Source organism: Mirounga leonina, unplaced genomic scaffold (genome assembly GCF_011800145.1).
Source record: "Mirounga leonina isolate KUSES-001 unplaced genomic scaffold, KU_Mleo_1.0 Mir_418, whole genome shotgun sequence".
Lineage (NCBI taxonomy): Eukaryota > Metazoa > Chordata > Mammalia > Carnivora > Phocidae > Mirounga > Mirounga leonina.
The window spans coordinates 7,208,463-7,217,170 of NW_023270739.1; positions in this window are offsets into that span (position 1 = coordinate 7,208,463).

Here is an 8,708-nt window from a genome sequence, read left to right on the forward strand (position 1 = left end):
TTTCTTTCTTTCTTTCTTTCTTTCTTTCTTTCTTTCTTTCTTTCTTTTTCTTTCTTTGAAAGATTTTACTTATTTGACAGAGAAAGACACAATGAGAGAGGGAACACAAGCAGGGGGAGTGGGAGAGGGAGAAGCAAGCTCCCCGCGGAGAAAGGAGCCCGATGCGGGGCTCGATCCCAGGACCCTGGGATCATGACCTGAGCCGAAGGCAGACGCTTAACGACTGAGCCACCCAGGCACCCCTTAAGTTTCCTTAAAGAGTTAATCCAGTTATTTTATTTTTTTTTTCAGATTTTATTTATTTGAGAGAGAGAGAGAGAGAGAGCATACGCATGAGAGGGGGGAGGGGCAGAGGGAGAAGCAGACTCCCGACTGAGCAGGGAGCCCGGGGACGTGGGGCTCGATCCCGGGACTCCAGGATCATTACCTGAGCCGAAGGCGGATGCCCAACCGATTGAGCCACCCAGGTGCCCCCAATCCAGTTATTTTATTTTTATTTTATTTTATTTTATTTTTTTAAAGATTTTATTTATTTATTTGACAGAGAGATAGAGCCAGAGAGCACAAGCAGGGGGAGCGGCAGAGGGAGAGGAAGAAGCAGGCTCCCCACTGAGCAGAGAGCGCTACGCGGGACTCAATCCCAGGACCCTGGGATCATGACCCGAGCCGGAGGCAGACACTTAACCATCTGAGCCACCTGGGTGCCCCCCCAATCCAGTTACTTTAAAACACAAATTTAAATTATGACAAACATCATTCATGCAAGAGAGTATGCACCATCTATACACAATTCTAAAGGTAATATGGAAACAAAAATCTGTGTTTCATCTCTCAGGTTCACTTACTCAACCCTACTGGTCCCTCAGAAGCCCTCTCTGTACCCCTCCCTGGTCACATCTCCGTGACCTCTATCCTGAATCCTGTAAAGAATTCTCTCGTTTCTTCTTTATAGTTTTCCCGTATATGTATGCATCCCCATACACTATAGAGCTTGGCTGTGCCTGGTTGGGGAGCCATATACAAATAATGTCACGCCACAGCTCTCTTTTCTGTGACCTTGAGATGGAAATTAGCTGGATTATCCATCATTGCAGCTTTTAAGATGGAAAGAGCCCACAAGCCTCCGAGTTTGGAACAGTATATTTTGAAGAGTCATCCACGTTGCTGCAGGTAGCTGTGGTTCATTCATTTTTGCTCCTATGGTCAGAGCACATTCTGGTTGTATAGGGCTTGAAGTTTACCATTTAGTGGGTCCTTTTAAAGATATATAAAATTAGAATACAATATTAGGTAAAAATTAATTTATATTTAGAATGAGAAAGGAATTCACAACAATGACAATTTTTTTAAAAGCTGATAAATAGCATAAGCATCCTATACTTCAGAAATGTATTTTTACTAATCATCTGAGCCACACTGCTGGTGTCCCTCTCAGGCCTCACAAGGGACTTTGGGACTCCTCACAGGGCCTCGCCAGGGGTTTTGGCAAGGAAGGGACCCTTTGGTGAGGTCAACTGCCCAGGGAATCCATCTCAGGCTGTGGTCTGTTCCACTAGAGGAAAAGGCCACAGTTTGTCTCTGTTCTCCTGGCGATAGAATATTCCTGAAGATGTCCATGTCCTCATCCCTGAACACCGTGTATGTATTCTGTTACGTAGCAAGGAGGAAGTAAGGTTGCAGATGGAGCTAAGGTTGCTGATCTTGAGATGGAAATTAGCCGGATTATCCATCATTGCAGCTTTTAAGATGGAAAGAGCCCACAAGCCTCCGAGTTTGGAACAATTTTTTTCTTTTCTCCCTTCCTCCCATCTTCCATCTTTCCTCTTTCTTTCTTTCTTTTTTTTTTTTTTTAGATTTTTATTTATTTATTCATGAGAGACAGAGAGAGAGAAGTAGAGGGAGAAGCAGACTCCCAAGGAGCAGGGAGCCCGATGCGGGACTCGATCCCAGGACCCTGGGATCATGACCTGAGCCGAAGGCAGACGCTTAACCATCTGAGCCACCCAGGTGCCCCTCCTCTTTCTTTCTTTTCCAGAGATGAACATCTATTGAATACTGGGTGCATACATATGCTCTCACATTTAACTCTCACACAAAAACCTATATAATGGGTATTATTTAGTGATTTGTAAAGGGAAAAGTTCAGGTAGGAACTCTGGTCTGTCCACCCCCCACACCTGTCCCATCTTCAAAATGTCCAATCCTGACAGAACTCAGGGTGTCTGTGAGCCACGGTTCCCCCGAGCTACCCGTCTTGGACTGCTTGGTTCCAGGAGGCCTCTGGAAGCTGGAAAAGGCAACAACCAGATCCTCTGCCCAGAGCCTCCCAGGAACAGCCATCTGCTGACCCCTTGTATTGAAGCCCAATGAGACCCAGTCCGGGCTTCTGAGCTCCAGAACTGCGAGGTGATAAGTTGTGTTGTTTGAATCCACCAAGTTTGGGACAATTTGTTATAGCCGCCTCAGGAAACTCATACGCTACCGCATTGGTTGGACAGTTGCGTTGTTTCCAGTTTCTTGGGTCTTGCTTTCCAGACAACGTTGTGGTGACTTCTCGACAGCGAGTATCCTGGGGCAAACAGGAAGGAATTGCAATATGAGTGGCTTCTGCTTTACCAGCTGGTACCAGCTACTTCCCACAGGTTGCAGAATGGATGGGGGGTTAGGGAAGGGCGGAATGCGCGTGGCCAGGCCCTACAGGGCCATCTCAGCTGTGCGGGTACTGAATAAAGAGCCGGGCCTGGAAGGGGAAAGAAGGGGCAAGTGTGAGAAATATTTAGGAGAACAAGTCCACAGGGCTTGCTAAAGGGGTTGTTGTTGGGGGTGGGGGGTGAGGGAGGAACCAGAAAGACTCCCAGGTTCCTGCAGCAGAAGCAAGGATGGAGTGGGTCCTGAGATGGTGGTGGCCAGGGATTCTGACACCAGGACCTTTGCTTGGCCGGCCTTCCCCTTTCCTGCCCTAACTGACATCTCTCCTGATCCCTCCTCATGCTGTGGAAGCTGACCTCTCACTGGCTTCTCCCAAAGTAGGAGAACAATCACAATCCCACAGGGACTAAGAGCCAAATGATGGAGAGAAATACAAACACTCCCGGGACAAAGGAACAAAAATCCAGGTGATGGGACGCCTGGCTGGCTCAGTCAGTAGAGCATGCAACTCTCCTCTTTTTCCTTTCCCTTTCCCTTTTCTTTCTTTTTCTTTCTTTCTTTCTCTCTCTCTCTCTTTCTTTCTTTCTTTCTTTCTTTCTTTCTTTCTCTTTCTTTCTTCTCTCTTTCTTTCTTTCTTTCTTTCTTTCTTCTTTCCTTCTTTCCTTCTTTCTTTCTTTCTTTCTTTCTTTCTTTCTTTCTTTCTTTCTTTCTTTCTTTCTTTCTTCCTTTCTTTCTTTCTTTCTTTCCTTCTTTCTGGGTTGGGGCAGTGGTGTGGGAGAGAATCTTAAGCAGACCCACGCTGAGTGCAGAGCCCTGACACGGGGCTCGATCTCACAACCCTGAGATCATGACCTGAGATTATGACCTCAACTGAAATCAAGAGTCAGACTCTTAACCAAGACTGAGCCCCCCGGGCTCCCCAGAGGATGAGACTCTTGATCTCAGGGTGGTGAGTTCAAGCCCCACACTGGGCACAGAGCCTACTTAAAAAAGAAAAAAATGCACAGTCAAACTTCAACTAACTTCCTAAGATTTAACGTAACAGGGGACATCGCCAAGGAAAAGACTAAGGCTTTTGACCTCACAGAGATGGTTTAATCTGCTGCGTGGATGCCGTCCTTTGGAGGGCTCTGCGCCTCTTACCCGGGGGGCAGAGGCTGCCCGTGTAGACACGGCCAGGTGGCTATGGAGTGTGACTTGAGAAAAGCAAGCGAAGAAAAATGTGTCTGTGGGATCTCATTTTTATAGAATAGGCAAATTGCAGAGTTCCCATCTATATTAGGCATAAAATAATAGTTCACGCTTATTGAGCAGTTTCTATGTACCCACTGTGCTGAGGGCTCTATCCATAGGTCCTGATGCATTGGATCTCCTGTTGTTGTTCTAACTTCCTTGGACAGATGGGGAAGGAACTTGCCTAAAACAGGTCTGGCACCCTGCTCTTAACTAACTGTCAAAGCCGACCCTCCCTCCCTTAATCTGGAAACAAAGTGGGCAAGTTTGCCTCTGGCCTGGGGGAGCCCCAGGAGGGATGAGCTCTGGTCCCCAAGCTCTCCCTTGAGCAGGTGAGTGGGTCAGATTAGCTGCCATCTGAATTGCGACAGTCCTGACCATAGGACACTTATGCCTCAAAAGAGGGAATATGCTCTGCGGGAAAAGGGGCGTGGACAGGTGACCCAAGCCCGGGGCCAGAGGCGGGCATTTCACAATGCCTGGGGGGGGGGGGGGGGGGGACAGACACCACGTGTGGCTTGGGCCAGAAGCCACGCCCGACCCACCCTTTCTGGTGTCATTCCCACTTCAGGGAGCGAGGACGGGCGCTAGTATGAACGAGAAGGCTGTAACCTTGGGGCCCACAGGCAGGCAGGACTGGGCACTGTGAAGTGAGACTGGCCTCCTCTGGACTGAGTCATCCCCTGGGATTCTCAGACTATTCTGGAAGAAACCTCAAGAGGGTGACACTGGGCTGCTTCTTTTTTTTTTTTTTTTTAAGATTTTATTTATTTATTTGACAGAGAGAGACACAGCAAGAGAGGGAACACAAGCAGGAGATATGGGAGAGGGAGAAGCAGGCTTCCCTTGAGCAGGGAGCCCGATGTGGGGCCCAATCCCAGGACCCTGGGATCGTGACCTGAGCCGAAGGCAGACGCTTAACCAACTGAGCCACCCAGGCACCCTGACACTGGGCTTCTTACCAAGAAATGCATGCTGGTGCATGAGAGATTGGTTGAAAAAAAACCAACGGTGCAGCCCTGGGACCAGCGTGGTTCTCCAAGCTGGGCAAGGGGGCCATGGATGTGTGTGCACTTACCCTCACATTATTGCCGACCGTTTCCTCTGACAGGGGGACCGGGGTCATGGTGGGCTCTTATTTTTTACTTTATACAGTTCTAGTTTGTTAAACTTGTAATTTAAAATAGTTCTATATTGTTTTATTTTGGCAAACAATAAGCACTTATTTTGTAGAAAACAGAACCTTCATAATGTCCAAAAACATACATATGATGAAAAAACAAAATATAGAAAAAACCCTTCAGAGGAAACATGATGAATGGTAAATATCTGTAGCGTACAGAAGATGCTTACAAATCCTTATGAAGAAAATGGTAACACCCCAGTGGGAGAGAGGACATAAACAGATCATTATAGACCAGTAAATACCAGCATCTCCTTGACCCCATAAGTAAGCAGAGATATGCACCTGTAAACAACAGCAATGTCACCTTTGTCACCATTTGGATTAACTAAGACTTTTAGAAATGATGACAGTGCTGGAGTGGGGCACCCCCCCGCCGCCAAGGTCACAGGCATGGACATTAAGTCAACATGTCTGGATAACAGCTTCCCACAAGGAATCGGGGCCTTACCCTGTTCAAACTCAGCCTGGATCTCATCATGAGAAAAGAACTGGACAAAGCCAAGCTGAGGGACATTTTCCAAGATGACAGGCCTGGACCCTCCAAAAACGTTAAGTCACGAAAGACTGCAAAAGGCAGGAGGCATATTCCAGATTAAAGGAGACAAAAGAAATTTGCTAACTAAATACAACACGTGATCCTTGATTAGAGCTTGCATTTTTTTTTAAAGATTTTATTTGGGGCGCCTGGGTAGCTCAGTTGTTAGGCGTCTGCCTTCGGCTCAAGTCATGATCCCGGGGTCCTGGGATCGAGCCCCGCATCAGGCTCCCTGCTCAGCGGGAAGACTGCTTCTCCCTCTCCCACTCCCCCTGCTTGTGTTCCCTCCCTCGCTGTGTCTCTCTCTGTCAAAAAAAAAAAAAAAGATTTTGGGGCGCCTGGGTGGCTCAGTCATTAAGCGTCTGCCTTAGGCTCGGGTCATGATCTCAGGGTCCTGGGATCGAGCTCCACATTGGGCTCCCTGCTCGGCTTCTCCCTCTCCCACTTCCTCTGCATGTGTTCCCTCTTTCACTGTATATTTATTTATTTGATAGAGAGAGAGAGAGAGCAAGCACAAGCAGGGGGAGCAGCAGGGGTAGAGGGAGAAGCAGGGAGCCCGATGCAGGGCTCAATCCCAGGACCCCGGGATCGTGACCGGAGCCAAAGGCAGACACTTAAATGAGTGAACCACCCAGGTGCCCCTGGAGCTTGCATTTTAAAAAAAGAACAAATTGTAAATACAACATGTGATCCTTGATTGGAGCTTGCATTTTTTTTTAAAGATTTTATTTGGGGCGCCTGGGTGGCTCATTCGTTTAAGTGTCTGCCTTCGGCTCAGGTCATGATCTCGGGGTCCTGGGATTGAGCTCCGTGTCGGGCTCCCTGCTCAGTGGGGAGTCTGCTCCCTCTCCCTCTGTGCGCTTCTTCTCTCTCTCCCAAATAAATAAATAAATAAATAAATAAATAAATAAATAAAATCTTTCAAAAAAATAAAAAGAACAAATTGTAAGCCACATCACAGAAGCAGGTGGGGAAATTTGAATGTGGGTTGTGTATTAGATCCTATTGTACCTGGGTTCTGTTTCCTGAGTGCGTCTTGGACGGTGATGATGGAGGCCAGTGCTGTCTACTTTGGAGATGCGCTCGGAAGGATTGAGAGAGAGGGTCATGATGGCCACAGCTCAAATCACTCAGCAAACTCTATGTGGCTAGACATCTGTGTAGCTTGGTAGACGTGTACGTATCAGGCATGGTGTCGACAGAGAACCACGAGAGAGAAAGCAAAAGGGACAGAGTTGCAACAGCTGGTGAGCCCGGGCAAGGGATAGCGAAGTATTTGTTGTCCTCTTCTTGCAGCTCATCTGTAGGGTGAAAATGTGCAGAGTAAGTTGGAGGACCAGTGTTCAAGGCCGAGTCCAGCAGCAACGCCTGTTCTGAGCCCCACACCTGAGGGCGAGAGGCAGGGTGCCAGCCAAATGCCACCGCCCCTCCCCTCCCCTGCTCTCCCCCCATCCTTAGAGCCCCACCCCGCAGTACCTCCAGGCTGGAGACCCTTTGCTGGCCTCTCGGGGACCTCGTGCCATGCGCCGCCTACCCCACCCCGGGCCCCATTCCAGACCCCTGGGCCAGTCTTTTCTAACCACCCCTCGTCCCCCACATCAGGCTCAGGATGAGGCCAAACCACAACCCTGTCCCGGAGCTCGGCACTCACACCTGGCTTGTGTCAAGGACAGCTGGTCTCAGTCGTAGCTCGGCCTGTGGTCTTGCTTAGTCCCCCACTTAGCCCTGCCCTGGGGCCTTTGCCTCGCTGGACTTGCCATCCATCTTCCCTAGTGCTCAGGGTGTGTGTCCTTTCCTGCCATGGACAAGCATTGGCCAGGCGGTCACAGCCAGGAAGGTCATGGAAGGCTCTGGAGGTGGGGGTCTCCCGGAAGAGGCCCCGAAGCACCTTGTCCTAAGCCTGAGGCCCTGCTTCTGTCACTCAGTGGCAGAGCCTGCTGATGAAGCCCAGGGCAAATGGAGGGGCCATTTGTGTTTCTTTTTCTTTCAAAAAGCAGTAACACCAAACATCAGCACCAGCTGTTTTCCTAACCTCAGGACACGTGCTCTGCTATCAAAGCGGTCAGCTGAGCTTGACCTTGGGGCCCCTCCTGTAAGCAAGAGCCCGCCTGGAGGAGGAGAGGAGCGGTGCCTGGGTGGGGGGCCTCGGGTGTCCGAAAGCAACACACAAAACAAGACGAGAGGTTCAAGGAAAAGATGGCAAAATGCACAGGTCCCGGTCCCTTTCCTCCGAGAGGCCCAAACCAGCTGCCTCCCGCTGTTCCGTACCCTCCAGGCAGCCCACTTCCTCACTGCCCAGAGGAAGGAGCCGGGGCCTGCCTTAGTCCCAGCGTTTGGGAGTGAAAGACAAAGACTCCTAGAATCCAAGAATGCCAAATAATCAAATTATGGAAGCTGAGAGTTCTGTACTCCCTTATATTAGAATTCTCACTTAATATTAGAATTCTAAAACGTAATATATTAGAGTCACGATCTCTTCCAGCCGGATAGTGGCTGGGCAGATAGGCAAATACTATTTTTCCACTCCGTTCACCACACTCAGATACACGAACTGGTGCCCTGACCATCACCAGCGGCCAAACGGACCTGGAGCCAAGGCGGGGATGCCCCGGACGGCAGGGAGGCCCACGCTCCAGGGCCCTCACAGGGGCCACGCCCACCTAGGGCCCAGCCCGCACCACTCCCCGCAGGTGTTCATAGAAAGCAAAGCACTGCTCCCAGGACGGAGTGGGCGCAAGTTCTGGGTCACCGCTGCTCCTTTGGAAAGGCGTAGGCCTGTTTCCCATGGGCACTGAGGGGGTTCAAACACTGTGGAAGGCAACTGGGGTGGGCAAAGCACCCAGATCTCCTGTGTGACCCCAAATAGTTTTCTTTCTTTTTTTTTTATTTTTTTTAAATTTATTTGACGGAAAGAGACACAGCAAGAGAGGGAACACAAGCAGGGGGAGTGGGAGAGGGAGAAGCAGGCTTCCTGCAGAGCAGGGAGCCCGATGCGGGGCTCGATCCCAGGACCCTGGGATCATGACCCAAGCCGAAGGCAGATGCTTAACAACTGAGCCACCCAGGCGCCCCCCCCAAGTAGTTTTCTAACCCTCTCTGGGCCCG